The sequence below is a fragment of the Rhinopithecus roxellana genome, chromosome 19 (assembly GCF_007565055.1).
Source record: "Rhinopithecus roxellana isolate Shanxi Qingling chromosome 19, ASM756505v1, whole genome shotgun sequence".
Classification (NCBI taxonomy): Eukaryota; Metazoa; Chordata; class Mammalia; order Primates; family Cercopithecidae; genus Rhinopithecus; species Rhinopithecus roxellana.
The window spans coordinates 32,374,819-32,389,615 of NC_044567.1; the positions used below are offsets into that span (position 1 = coordinate 32,374,819).

At 52.6% G+C, this 14,797-nt stretch overlaps 1 protein-coding gene across 3 annotated transcripts in view; it reads left to right on the top strand.

Annotated features, from left to right (window-relative positions):
• Window positions 1-14,797, top strand: part of RBFOX3 (RNA binding fox-1 homolog 3) — a 524,150-nt gene that overhangs the window by 290,870 nt on the left and 218,483 nt on the right. For all 3 annotated transcript variants that reach the window (XM_030923589.1, XM_030923591.1, XM_010381944.2), the window contains exon 3: window positions 14,647-14,752. The gene's annotated coding sequence lies outside the window, so the exon portion shown is untranslated. The remainder of the gene's footprint in view (window positions 1-14,646; window positions 14,753-14,797) is intronic.

Below are 14,797 nucleotides of genomic sequence, written 5' to 3' on the forward strand. Positions count from 1 at the left end.
ATGCCCCCATGTACTTCTTACTTTCAAACTAATGCTTGTGACAAGTGAGCTCAGGACCAGCTGGCCACATGCAGTGCCAGCAATCCAATACGCTTGTCTAGGTGCTTTGCAATTGAGCTGTGTAGACAGTCGACTGTGTAGACAGCTGGGAAGGCAGCTTCTGGGCAAGGGACTTGGGGAGCTACAGTACTGCTGGTCAGCTCACTGAACATCACAGCCCCCCCTTGAGAACCCAAAACAAGCCTGGTATCCTCCCTCTGGGGCATGCGTATATGAACGCACAGGCCCAGAGGGGGCTTCCCAGACCCCTAGAAGCTGCTTGGTCCATCCTCAGCCGCTATCTAGGAGTCCCTGTCTCAGTGGCTGGAGACCCAGCTGTGCCTCTGGCTGTACCCCAACCCTTCAGGGTCGTGCTTGGCCACCATTGCCTTTGGATGCTGCATGACACGTGTTCCATCTTCCCTGGGAAAGTGTGCTTCTCCAGCCAGGTCCTCAGCTCTGCAATCTACTAGCCCAATCTGTTACACTTGACATGGACAAAATACAAAAATTGGTCGGATTCAGTGGCGTGCACCTGTAGTCCCAGCTACTCGGGAGGCTGAGGCTGGAGATTTGCTTGAACCGGGGAAGCAGAGGTTGCAGTGAGCCAAGATCATGCCACTGCACTCCAGCCTGGGTGACAGAGACTCTGTCAAAAAAAAAAAAAAAAAAAATCCAGATTCCTGAAAGCCTGGCTCACAATTCCAGCTCTTCGGCATCCTGTGCCGTGCACCTTATGGGGTCCTCTGTGCCTGCTGAAGACCCACCGCTTTCTTCCCTCTGCCTCTGACATCTCTCTTGTCTGCTAGGACACCTGCGATGGTAAAGCTGCCACATTGCCACCGTTTGGAAGAGAACTGCACCTGCAGTCCATGGGAAATTTAGACTCTGTATTTCTGTGTCATGCTCTGAAGGGCCTCTGTGTACCCGTTCCAATTAGGAGTGGGCGTGTTGGGGCCAGACCTGGAGGGGTATAGTTGAACGTTTGGCTCAGGGGACCTGGCTGCCATAGCCTCTGTACATCCTGCTGCCATTGCAAGAGTGTCCTGATTTTCTGTTCGTTTTCTTTCCCTGATATTGAGGAGCTGGTGCAGACACAGGGAAGACATGAGGTAGAGACTCCGGCATCACTGTACGTTGTAGAAGGGAAATGAGCCTGTAGAAGACTGTGGCGTCCCTGTGCCCTAGGCTCCTGCATGGCGTTTGAGCCCATTGCAGTTCTCATCTGACCTGTACTTTAGACCATCTCAATCTGCAACATAAAGGCCGCCCATCCAATCACTGAGCTGCCTCGTGGCATGTGGATATTGGCCATGGCACAGGGGCATCTAGGACCTGCTCCCTTGGGACCCTCAGGCATCTGTGGATGGCTCCAGGTGGAACCACCAGTTACATTCAGGATCCAGTGCTGCCGTGACGGGAGCTTTTGGAAGAATGTGCTGGACTCTGAATGTGCAGAGAAGGTGGCTTCTCAGGAGGCTGAAGAATCTGTTTTCCCCCTACCTGTTAGCGATGGTGAGAGCCGGACTCTGATTCTGAGACCAAGAACAGCCCCTCAAAGTTGTTTTTGCTGCAAGCAGCAGCAGTTCTGCGCCAAGGTTTTAGGGGGAAGACGGACTCACACCAAGAGCAGGCGGGCAGGGCTCCCGAAGGGAGCTGCATGGTTTCAGTCCAAGGCTCTACTGGCAATGCCCAGAGGGTGGTGAGCAGCCACTCTCCGAACAGAATGTGGGGACAGACTTGTGGTTTCATTGCAAAGGATTTTGGAGAGATGGGAGGAAGAACTCATTCTGGCAGTAGGGCTGGTTAGATATGGGCAGGGTTTGCCAAGGGAGGGAAGGTATAGGCAGTTCCCTGCTGGGAAGTGTTTAAAATAGCACTGATTCTCACAGAACCAGAAACCGTTAATGAGGGCTACTGCCTGAAGGCAGGAAATGACCAGATGGGCATTCTCCAGTCTGTACCCCAAGCAGCACAACCTGGGATCCTGCCGCATGGCCAAGGTGTTCAGATCTGTCTCTGGCGGAGACTGCCGGCGCTCGTAGGGGTCTGGACTGCCAGCAGTGCCCCTCTGGTCCTGGGAGGTCCCTCTGGTGGCTTGGGATCAGGGTCAGCACCAAGAGGGGCTCCACGCAGGAGTGAATTCCAGCCACTCCCTCCAGGAGCCACACCAGCAGTGGTCAGGAAGCAAGTCCACCACAGCCTTCTGGAAAGGTCTCTAGTCTCAGGAGACACCAGCCACTCAAGTCTCCAGCATGCCACTGAGGAAGATAAGCTGGCCCAGAGAAGACCAGCAGCCTGGACAAGACCAGCAGCCCAGACAAGACCAACCGGCCCAGGCAGCTCTTGGTGGGGGTTCTCTCAGGATGCTCAGGCTGAAAGGAGGTCAGTCGGTCTTCAGCTTTGAGCCAGAACCCAGGCCGAGCCCTGGGTCATCACCACTCCGGCAGCACAAGTGGGACCTCCTTGGACAGGGCTTCATCTCTGTACCTGCAGGAGCCCCCCACGCCGTCTTTCTCTCCCGCCAGTCCCCGTTCTGCCTCTTTCCTTTCTCTGCGTCTCCTGCCTTCCTCGCCTCTTCCTTTCTCTGCGTCTCCTGCCTTCCTCACCTCTTCCTTTCTCTGCGTCTCCTGTCTTCCTCGCCTCTTCCTTTCTCTGCGTCTCCTGCCTTCCTCGCCTCTTCCTTTCTCTGCGTCTCCTGCCTTCCTCGCCTCTTCCTTTCTCTGCGTCTCCTGCCTTCCTCGCCTCTTCCTTTCTCTGCGTCTCCTGCCTTCCTCGCCTCTTCCTTTCTGCTGTGGATCACTGAGCCCCTGGGTCCCCTGCTTCTTGGTGACATAGCGTGACTTTTCTTCCTTCCTGGCTCCAATATGTCAAAACTTTGTAACAGGAAAGAAAAGCAGGAAAAACCATCTGGGAAGTAGGTGACCTAAAAAACAACCACCTGACTCTAATGAAATCCGCTTTTCCAGTGGGCTGCCTCCAGGAGAGCCACATCCGGTGCTGGCTTCCTTTCCCTCTGCCCACCCCACGCCTTCTCTCCTTCCACAGTCAAATTTCTTTCTCTCTTTCCTTCCTTCCTTCCTTCCTTCTTTCCTTCTTTTCTTTCTTTCCTTCCTTCCTTCCTTCCTTCCTTCCTTCCTTCCTTCCTTCCTTCCTTCCTTCCTTCTTTCGAGATGGAGTCTCGCTCTGTCACCCAGGCTGGAGTGCAGTGCCACTATCTCCCCTCACTCAAGCTCCGCCTCCCGGGTTCACGCCATTCTCCTGCCTCAGCCTCCTGAGTTGCTGGGACTACAGGTGCCTGCCACCACACCTGGCTAATTTTTTTGTATTTTTAGTAGAGACAGGGTTTCCCCATGTTAGCCAGAATGGTCTCGATCTCCTGACCTCGTCATCCGCCCACCTCAGCCTTCCAAAGTGCTGGGATTACAGGCGTGAGTCACCGCGCCCAGCCTCACAGTCAAATTTCAACACCCAACTCTTAGTATGAAATTTGCCAGTAAAAATATTGCCAGCAAAACCTCTCATTGGGCAGATCATGAAACCCTCCCCACTGTGGTATGGCTCAAACCATTGCTCAACTGCATTGCTGAGAGGGGAAGCCACATGGTGCGGGGGTGATGGCTGTGAAGATAAAGTGGGGAGATTTGCTGCTGTTTGCATTTCCCAGACCTTGTAGGCTCCTCTGCCCCCAGCAGTTTCACTTCCTGGATTTTGGATCAGCAGCATCCTCTGTGTTGGAGTTTTGGGTGAAGCACACAGACCTCCTTCTCCTCTTCCTTCCTTGCTGGACTTCTTCTTGGCCGCTGGCTGAACAAACACCACTTGGAGCATCCAGATCTTCAGGCCCAAAATGCTCCTGTTCCATTCATGGCAGGAATCAGCCATTGTCATGGCAAGGGCTCCAACTGACACCTCACCAGTTGTAAGCTCTGTCTACTCAGCAGCAGCCAGGCAGTTTAGGAGATGAGGCCAGAGTGACGAGGGGCTGGAGGTTTTTCCCAATCCATAGGCAATTTTTTTAAAGGAGGTAAAGACATTTCTAGAAATGACAAAATGGCAAGCTTAACTTCCATTCCTAGAAAAATCATCATGAAACCGACAACTCAAGATAGGGAAGTTAGCATATTACTTGAGATTTGTCCTGCTCACATAAAGAACAAGATTTGCCAGCCAGATCGAATCTCCTTCCCTGCCAAGCGATGGCCCAGGTAGACAAGTTGGCACCCTGAGGTTCACCTTGGCCTCATCGAAGATGCACCTCTTTTGCTTTTTTTTTTTTTAAGATTGTGATTCTTACATAGAAGTGTCTAAAGTATCTACTAGTTACCTGGAAAGCAGCTAGTTAATTAGTGGAAGCCAGAGTTTAGGGATTCCTTGCCAATCTGCAGACAATTTCAGGTCTGTGTTTGTCCCCTCTGCGTTTGAGACCACGTCCAATGGAGAAACATCCCCTTCGCTAGAAGGCCCTGCCACGGGCATCGGTGCTGCTGCTGGTGCCTGCTCAGGACTCGATTGCCAGCAGAACCCTCCAGGGTGGACCCAAACCACCAGCCTCTGGGTAGAAGCCAGTTGCGCGCACCCTGAGCCCCACAGGTGAACCCCAGTGAGGCTGAACCCGCGGGGCTTCACCAGCTCCAATCTGTGTCTTTGTTCTGAGGTCCACGTGGGTCTGAGCCAAGGCCACTGGCCTGACTGCAGAATCAATAGCAACTTCCTTATGGCCGTTCTGTTTGAAAAGAAACATCTACAATTTGATGCATTGGGTCTGGTTTGGTGGAAAGAGTGCAGACTTTGGAATACGGATGAACTGGGTCTGCAATTTCAGCCGGGCCATGTGCTGACTGTGTGGCCTTGAAAAAGTGGCAATTGGAGCCTGCACCTCTTTGTCTGAACGAGGCGGGTGGCTGTGGGGGAGATGGAAGGAGTGTTCTGTGAGGGAGTATATGGGAAATGCCAGCTCCTGGTCGGTCTTCATGGAGCATCAGCTCCTTTCTTTGAAGGATGTGTGTGTGTGCACGTGTCTGCACACATCTGTGTGTGTGCGTGCGTGCGTGTGCACATGTGTGGGTGAGTGTGCATGTTTTGTGTGCACCTGTGTGTGTTTAGCAGCTGGAAGCTAGAGTCGCCAAATAAAAATACAGGGTGCCTGGTTAAATGTGAATATCAGATAAACAATGAAAAATGATTAATATAAGTACTTCCCAAATATTGCACAGTATGAACTTACACTAAAACGACGAAAACATTATCTGTTATCTGAAATTTCTAATTTAACTGCATATCCAGGAGTTTTATTCGCTAAATCTGGAAACCATCACTGGAATGAGACTTGTTATTTCGGCTGTAAGATTAGGCCCCCAAAAGCAGATACGCAGGGGTCTGAGACCATGGTGGCCTTGCTGGGGAGGGGCTCTGGGAGGAAGCACCCAGGCTTGCCTTGGCCCAGGCTCCTTACGTTGCCATTTTGCTCGAGACCCTCCCTCCCTTTCTCACGTTTGGAGCTCCTTCCGTTGCACTGAGCAGAGCTACGAGCTGCAGACGTCCTGAGCAACAGTCCCTGGCTGGGAGCAGAGGCGGTAGCCATAGGCCCTGCCGAAGGGGGCTGCCCACAACTCAGGTGGTCCCTGAGTCTGCACTGAACTGGGCAGCACCGCCCACAGCCTGCTGGCCTGGCCCCATCTACTTGCTGGCCTGGGCTTGGGGTGGTGTTCTCTGGAAACTTCTCTCTTTGTTTCATGGGTGATGTTCAATCTTCCCGAAACAGGACCCTGCAGAGTTCACAGCAACTGCCAGACAGTCACAAAGCCACCGCATAGCCTCGTCCTCAGCCCCAGCCCCTCTACCCTCCACCATCACCAGCCACACCTTCTCCTCTTCTGCGCAGCCTCTCTTGCCCTCTCCAATTTTTACTTGGCAAATTATACCCTGGTGCTCCCAGCCTGCTCAGTGGGTGCTGTCAGGCCTTGGCAGATTCCAGTGCCAGCAGCAGGGGGCACAGACACTTGCAAAGGGGAACTAATAGGAAATGAAACAGCTTTCCTCCCCCAAAGACCCCTCCCAGCGCCGCCGGCAGACCCACCCCTTGCGCAGTGAATTGTTTCCAATCCAATCTGGTGTTTATTGAAGTTTCCTCCAGGGTTAGCTCGGGAGGCCTCTCCCCAGCCCCTTCCGTGTGGCCTTATTTACCAGAATCCCCTCGGCGCGCCATTTAAGCGTCTCCATTAACATTTCCTGCATCTTGCTCATTGCAAGCAAGGCCCTCAGAGACCCCCAGGGTGGCGGCACGGCGGCAGCCCACAGAAACGCCAGGCTTATTTTAATTGGTTTGAAACTGTTGCTGTCGACCACAGAGGGGTCCCTTTCCTTGAGTAATGACCTGGAATTTGATCATGCGGCTTTTATGAGCTTGTAACACTGAAAGTGTAACCGTGTGAGATCAAAGCAAGGACCAGGGTGCACATCTGTCTGGCTGCAGTGGCCAGCAAGTGTGAAGGCACAGCCTGGGAGACACCGCTCTTCCCCCAGCCCTGCGGGCCCCATCTATCTGGGGATGGGAGAGGTGGCTCTTTTCACATCACCTCTGGCTTCCTTGTCAGCCTGCAGATGGTGGCATGAGAAGAGGGAAAAGCCACCTCTGCGTCCAGCAGCTTTTGACCTCTTTCTCAGTATGGAGAATGCTTTGCTCAGAAGACAAGGGTCTGAGTCCCTAGAGAGAAGGATGCAGGGGAGCCTAGCTCTTGGACACACAAATGGTCTAGAGTCTAGAGGCCGTCACTAGGGATGAAATGGCTCTCCCTTCCTCTTGGGAAGTGGCTCCTCCAGAATCACGCCATCGTGTACATCATCCATTTACTTGGTCGTCAGGCCACCAACTGATGAGATTCTATGGAGCCACTAATCATATAAAACACTGTGCTTTTGACACCAGCTTTGTGTCATGCATGTATAATCAGGGTCTGTCATTCCTGCAGGGGGCCATCAATCTAACCATGCTCATCTCAAAAAATTTTTGGAGTATTTTTATAATTGAGGTAAAAGATAAATATCCATCTTCCTCTACCTGCAATTAACAATAACTAACACTTTGTTCTCTTGCATTAGTCTTAAAAAAGACAAAAGGAAGGAAGCATCACAAAGTCCAAGTCCTCTTCCAGCGCAAGCAGCCCCATCCCCTCCACACCCAGAGGCTGCTCTGAGCATCAATTTGGCATCTATTATTTCCGTCCCTTGAAAAAAGCACTTACACACACATGTAAGCGTGGACCAGAGCTCACACTGTTTTATACCTTCTTCAAATGCACATGTATGGCCTCTTTCTTCAACTTGCCTCTTTGACTGAACATGGTTTCTGCAGCTTGGGTGTGTTTCTGATACATTCCTTTTACCTACTGTAGAGAATCTGACTTAAAAACTCTCCCCATTTCCTTTATCCACTCTTTCATTAATGAAACTCCCAGTGGTTTGCAAAGTGCGGCTATTTTGGAGAATGCCGAGTGAGTCTTGGTGGCTGCCTCCTGTCTCAGGCATGTACCTGGCTGCAAGTGGCGGATCTTGTCCGGGTCCTGCTGAGGACATCTGGACCTGCCTGTCCCACCAGCTCCGTATGAGATCCCAGTCTCCTCCCAGCATCACTGACACTGAGGCTGATGGTTCTCACACTACCCACGAGAGAGCCCGGCTCTGGCGTGTTGTGTTTGTTGCGGCTGCCTGACTGCCATGCCTCTCTCCTCTGCTTCTCAGCAGGTCTGGGGGTCCTGCACACTCCCAGGGAGCCGCGGTCACCCCAGCTCCTACTTCCTCACTCGGGAAAGCAGGCTGTACCTCAGAAAGATTTAGAGTAAACCATGAAGCTGTTCTAGTGAAAAAAAAAAAAACCTAAGTGACCCATTCAGAAAATAAAACAACATAAGTGACTCATTCAGAAAATAAAAAACAACAAAAGTGACCCATTCAGAAAAACAAAAACAAAAAAACAAAAAGCAAAAAACCGTAAGTGAGACTCATTCAGAAACTTCTGGGCTTTCTTGTTAGACCCCATTGTCTGTAGCTCCCTCAATGAATGGTCGTGAGCCTGTGACTGAAATGGCATGTCAGGGCTGTGACCCCTCGCTGCCATCTGAGGCTCTCTGGCTACCTGGGCCCCCAGGCCAGTTAGCAGGACCATGGACCTTCCCAGCAGTTGCGGGCAAGAGCCAGACATGCAAGTGAAGATAAACAGCCTCCTCTTTTCAGAGGCTGAAGGTATTTGGTGTGGCCACACAGCAGCTCCCGGAGGTGGGAGGACAGAGGAGGCAGAGGAGCCTCTCGTCTTTGCGGGTTGTGGTGGGCTCAAGATCTGGGCTCTGAAACTTGGGAGGAAGTGGCCCCCCTAGGCAGAGATGCTGCCGCCCCAGGAACCTTGCTGGGAGGTTGGGGCTGAAGCCACAGCCCCCAAGGATCTGGGGGTGGAAAGGGGAGGCTCTGAGCAAGGGGTACCCATGGCAGAGCACAGGCCTGGCCTGTCCTCACTTTATCTCCAGGAAGAACAGATGAGGCCCCGCGCAGCCCATCCCTCCCTCACTGCCCTGAGTGTGTCACTGGACTCTCATCAGGATTATGGGGGCTCTGGCTGCTCCCCTACACTGACCAGAGTCCTGGATGGTTGGGCCTGGGACCTGCAGGGGGGTCTGGGTGAGACCTCAGGGTGGGAACAGGTAAACAGGCCCAGCCTAGGCTGGCTAAATGAATGAGTACATGAATGAGTGAGTGAAGAAGTGAGGCATGGACCCAGGCCGCTATATTCACTGTGCTTCACGGGGAGGTCCGTGCTCTGGACGTTTGTGGGGACATCTGTCCCATCTTTGGTCCTTCACTAAGAAAGGCCCTGGAGTCAGGTCAGGCGTCCCCCAGCCCTGTCTGCCCTACCCCTTTGATAATTCTCAACCCACTGGGGTATGCAAGAGCCTGGGAGGTGCCAGAAGCAAAGGGGGCCAGCTATGAAAGAGTTCACATTGCAGATGGGGAAACTGAGTCTGCAGCTGGCTGACCTTAGTGAGAGCCAGAGCGATGTGGAGGTGCCACGCTGGGCTCTCTAGCCAGATTCCCTGGGTTTGGGTCACAGCTCTGCCAGCATGCAGGCCGTGTGCCTTGGAGTGGGCTCTCCCAGCATCCTACATCTCAGCTTCCTCCTGGGGTCACTGAAAGGGTTAATGAGTTGCGCTGCAGAAAGGACTTCCCTGGGCCCCAGTGTGGCCCTGCAGCTCTGTCTAAGCTGCCTCTCCTTTCTCTCCCACTCCCGCCAGCTCTCTCCCCCTCGAGGAGACTACAGCAGCCGCAGAAAGCTGCCCCTCCATCCTCACATGTGCTCAGGCCAAGGAAGACCCGCGGGCAGCAGCAGCACAGTTTATTAAGCCAATAAAATCTTAAATGCATGAGCTCTGGAGACCCCTGAGGTCTTTTTATGTGCATGAAGAAGCTGGAGGGTTTCCTGGGCCTGAGTCTTTCTTGCTGCTTGGAACAGGTGGGTGTACAGCAGTCTGCCTTTTCCCCTGTGTCCCCATCCCAGGAAGGTACCTGTCACCTGACAGCCAGCCCCCACCACCTGTCCCCACCTTGGGGACCCTGGTCTGGTCTGGCCTAGTATCTTCACTCGGACATTCCAAGAGTACAGGACAGAGCCCAGCAGACTCATGCTCCTGCCTTCGCAGTGCATCTGGTGGCCTGCCTCCTGCCTACCACACCTCATCCCATCAAAAGTGCTCAGGCCACAGCCCCTTCCTCATCTCTGCTACACCCTAGAAAGGTGGGTCAGGCCGTGGCTTGCTGCCGCCGGCTCTCTGTCTCATTGAGAATCTCCCCTCGCCCTCTTTTTTAAAAAATCTGCTATTTTCCTTGTCTCTCCCCCTGCCTGCTCCCCTTTTCTTCCCAGCCCTCTTCTTTGTCTCCTGAAACTTCTCCTGGTGTGCCTAATTCCTGGAGGCTGCAGCGGCTTTGGAGAGGCAGCCCCACCTCGCTGTGCACACACAACCCTGAGAATCGATTCAGCAAACGATTAGTTACAGTACAGTAGCGCTGCTAACTGTGGCATTTTGCTTTGCAGTTATTGATACATCATCAGAATTGAGAAGCGATAGTCAGGAAGGAGGAGAAGGGAGAGGGGAGATGCCTGTCCTGAAATGTCAGCTCTGATGGGGAGGGATTTTCAGGACCGAGTGAAGCTGGCACCTGGGTTGTCCTCATCACAGCTGTGCCTGACTTTACATAGGTTCAGGAGGGACAGTTTGTTCCAGGTTCATGAAAGTGTAGTCCTTGCCCCCAAGCAGACAGGAGGCCTCAGGCTGCCTCCTTCCCCTTCCCTGTTTCTGCCATCATGGGGCACAACTTCATATTCCACCAGCCAAGACTGCATGCTGGGCAGAGCATGGGGAGGTGGGATGTCTGGTTCTGTTGATGGACAGGGTCAGCTCCAGGAACCCAATCTGGGAGAGATCCCAGAGGCCCTAGGTAGGTAGGTAGATAGATTAGATAGATATTCAGATAGATAGATATTTAGATAGATAGATGATAGATAGATAGATAGATAGATAGATAGATAGATAGATAGATAGATAGATAGATGATAGATAGATAGATGATAGATAGATAGATAGATAGATAGATAGATAGATAGATAGATAGATAGATAGATGATAGATAGATAGATAGATAGATAGATGATAGATAGATAGATAGATAGATAGATAGATAGATGATAGATAGATAGATAGATAGATAGATAGATGATAGATAGATAGATAGATAGATAGATAGATAGATAGATAGATAGATAGATAGATAGATAGATAGATAGATAGATAGATAGATAGGACAGACAGATTTTCAGGAATTAGGTCATGTTGTTGTGAAGGCTGCCGAATCTGAACTCTGTAGGATGGGTGGACAGGCTGGAACCTCAGGCAGGAATTGGTGCTTCAGTCTTTTTTTTTTTTTTTTTTTTTTGAGATGGAGTCTTGCTCTTCTCACCCAGGCTGGGATGCAGTGGTGCGATCTCGGCTTCACTGCAACCTCTGCCTCCTTGGTTCAAGTGAGTCTCCTGCCTCAGCCTCCTGAGTAGCTGGGACTACAAGTGCCTACCACCATGCCTGACTAATTTTGGTAGTTTTAGTAGAGACGGGGTTTCGCATATTGGTCAGGCTGGTCTCAAACTCCTGACTTCAGGTGATCCACCCGCCCCAGCCTCCCAAAGTGCTGGGATTACAGGCGTGAGCCACCGCGCCCGGCTGGTGCCGCAGTCTTGAGGCAGAATGTTTTTCCCCAGATAACCTTAGTTTTCGCTGTTAAGGCTTTTCGACCGACTGAATGAAGCCGCCCACATTAAGAAAGGCCATATCCTGTGCTGAAATCAACTGACTTTAGGCATTAGCCACAGTTACCAAGTACCACCCCAGCAACACCTAGGTTTGTGCTGGATTGAATCCCAGGGGACGAGAGCCTGGCCAAGTGGATGCATAACACTGACCATCAAATGCCCCAAGACCCCAAGACCTGATGACCAGGGTTCAGTGGATGGGCCTAGAGGGCAGTAAACTCCTGGAAACAGTAATGTTTCTGTGTGTTATGGAAAATGGGCTCCTAACTTGCATTAGATGTTTAATGCCGAGGCAGCGCTGGGGGGTGACTTGTCTCTGCTACCAGTGAGCAATGGAGCCGTGCTCCCTCCACAGAAAGGCCCGGACAGAGGCTGGGGATGCAGGAGGAGGGCGGAGGTCCTTCTCCTCTGTGAGTCTGCAGGAGCTCCACCTCCCTGACAGGACAGGACCCTTGGCAGGGGGGAAATGGACAGCTGCTGCTGACTGTCCTGGAAGCAGGATGGAGCTAGGGGGTGGGTAGGAGAGAAAAGAGAGACAAGGGTGGGAGGGCCCATGGGAGCCTGTGCTGGGAGGAGTGCAGAAAAAAGTCTACAGGAGCCTTGAAGCTTGGTGACAGATTGCTCTAGGGACACAGAGGAGGCCTCGCCCTGGCCTAGGCAGGCTGGCAGGGCTGAAGTGTGCACCGGTCATGGGGAGAGGACCCTGGGAAGGAGGTAAAACTGACTGTGAAGGGCCTGGGCCCCCAGGCTCAGGAATCTGGACTTAACCCCCAGGCCTTGAAGGGAGCTTCAAGAGATTTTAAACAACTTTGTGCATTAAAAATCTACTCTAGGGACAGGGTGGGGAATGTATGCTAAGGAGGCCATGCTACTGGTAGGGAGTGCAAATAGGAGTTGGAATACTGCGTCTGGGGTAGCCGTGCATTCACACATTTATCCCTCGTTCCTCATTCCCTGAGCATCTGCGGCTTGCCAGGCCCTACTCCGGTACAGAGACTGCGCAGCAGCTCCACGTGTCCTTGGGAAACTTCCATTTTAGGGCCTTGTGCACAAATGAAGACAATGACGACACTACTTTATGACTGTGGGGTATGAAGAATTACCTGAGACTGGGTAATTTATAAAGCAAAGAGCTTTTATTGACTCACCATTCCTTGTGTCTGGGGAGGCCTCAGGAAACGTACAATCATGGCTGAAAGTGAAGGGGAAGCGAGGTGCGTCTTACATGGTGGCAGGAGATGAGAGCGAGGGGGGAACTGCCAACTACTTTTAAACCATCAGATCTCACGAGAACTCACTCACCATCACAAGAACAGCATGGGGGAAACCATCCCCATAATCCAGTCACCTCCCACCAGGTCCCTCCCTCAACACGTGGGGATCACAATTCCAGATGAGATTTGGGTGGGAACACAGAACCAAACCATATTACGGTGCCACAGGTCCTGAGCAGAAGCGGCAGGGATGGGGCGGGAGCTTCCTGATACAATGGCTGGGGGCTTCTCGGAGGGGAGGCCTGAACAAGCAGGTGTCACCCAACACCTGGAAGAGGGGACAACATGTGCAAGGACCCTGAGGTCAAATCCAACCAGAAGGCCCCCATGGGTGGGGCAGAGGGAGCAAGGAGCAGGTGTGAGAAGCAGCGTTGGGAGTGGGAGGGTGGGGCGTATGCAGGGGATGGGGCGGTGCCCACAGGGCCGGAGCCACGGTGTGGGAGAGGAAGTCTCAGGAGAGTTGGAGGGAGGAAGAGCCCAAAGTTTCAGTGGAGACCCCGATCATGTGACACCCCTTCCTGCTCTGTTTTCCTTCCTCCTTCCTGTGCAAAATCCACTCGCAGGTGCTTTGAGAAACACAAGCCATGTGAGGCTCTGTTTTAGCGGGCTGGGGTTGCTATAACAAGGTGTCATAGACTGGGTGGCTTAAACAACAAACATTTATTTTATTTTATTTTATTTTATTTATTTATTTTTTGAGACAGAGTCTTGCTCTGTTGTCCAGACTGGAATGCAGTGGTGTGATCGCAGCTCACTGCAATCTCTGCCTCCCAGGTTTCAGCGATTCTCGTCTCAGCCTCCCTAGTAGCTGGGACTCACCACACTCGGCTAACTTTTGTATTTTTAGTAAAGATGGGGTTTCACCATGTTGGCCAGACTGGTCTCAAACTCCTGGCCTCAAGTGATCCCCCCGCCTCGGCTTCCCAAAGTGCTGGGATTACAGGTGTGAGCCACCGCGCCTGGTCCAACAAACATTTACTTCTTACAGTTGTGGAGACTGGGAAATCCGAGATCCAGGTGCCAGCAGATCTGGTGTATTGTCACCGGGGGGTTGGGGGGGGTGTAGGTGGGGAGAGAGGAGAGAGAGGGAGACAGACACTCTGATGAGGGCACTCATCCCGTTCAGAGAGCCCCACTCTCATGACTTGATGACCTCCCAAAGGCCCCACCTTCAAATACCATCACATGCGGCCTTTGAAGGAACAGAAACACTTGGACCATGGCTGACTCAGTCCCTGCTCACAGCCAACACAGATCAGCAGAGTGAGCCGCTAACAGGCAGAAGCCAGGTGCCCCGTTGACATTGCCCCCACCCAGTGTCTAGCAGGGAGGCCTGGTGGCCAGAGGCCTTCACACTGTCAACCCCAGAGAAGCCAAAGACCAAGAAGGAGAATTCACGGCTGCTCGTGACCCTGATGGGTTCTGATGAGAAAACAGCCTTGCTTCCCATCCAGGACCTAGCTAGGCCGCAAGTGCAAACCACGGGGGCTGCTCAACCCACGCCGGCCGTTACAATTTCCTCTAGGATGCAGCCCAGCACTCGGGAGCTGGGCCTGGTAATGGGGCTGGTGCTGAGGATTCATCCCCAAGGAGGCTCTGCCGGTGTGAGAGACCGGGGGCCCACCTTGGGTTCAGGCGATTGGGCCATTCCCCCATCAGTCCAACCTCCAGCCTGACCCCGTGACCTGCTGGCACTCTCCCCTCTGACCCCAGCTTCGGTTTTGATACCGTGAGTCTCACCTGCAATATCCGGGACTGCGGAGCTGGAATCATCTTCTACCCGTGAGGTGGTAGACAGGGACACCTTCTTGCAGCTTCTCCCAGCCTAACGCATTCCTGTTTATATCGTTCAAAAGACATAGTTCCCGTGACACTCTGTCCTGTAATATTTTCAATCAAGAGTGTGGGAGAGCGTGCGTCTGATGCACTCCAGATATTCAGGGATTGAAAATCGTTTTGTTCTCTTGTTTTCTTTTTAAAATGCAGCGTGAAGTCAGAACAACCAGAGGAAATTCTGCCACCATTTTCCCAGAGCTGGTCTGCAGCCCCTCCATCTGGGAACCTGCTCCTGGAGTCATCCCTCTGCAAACAGGTATGAACCTCTCTACACAGTGCTTTCTGCTCCCCCCGAGCTGGT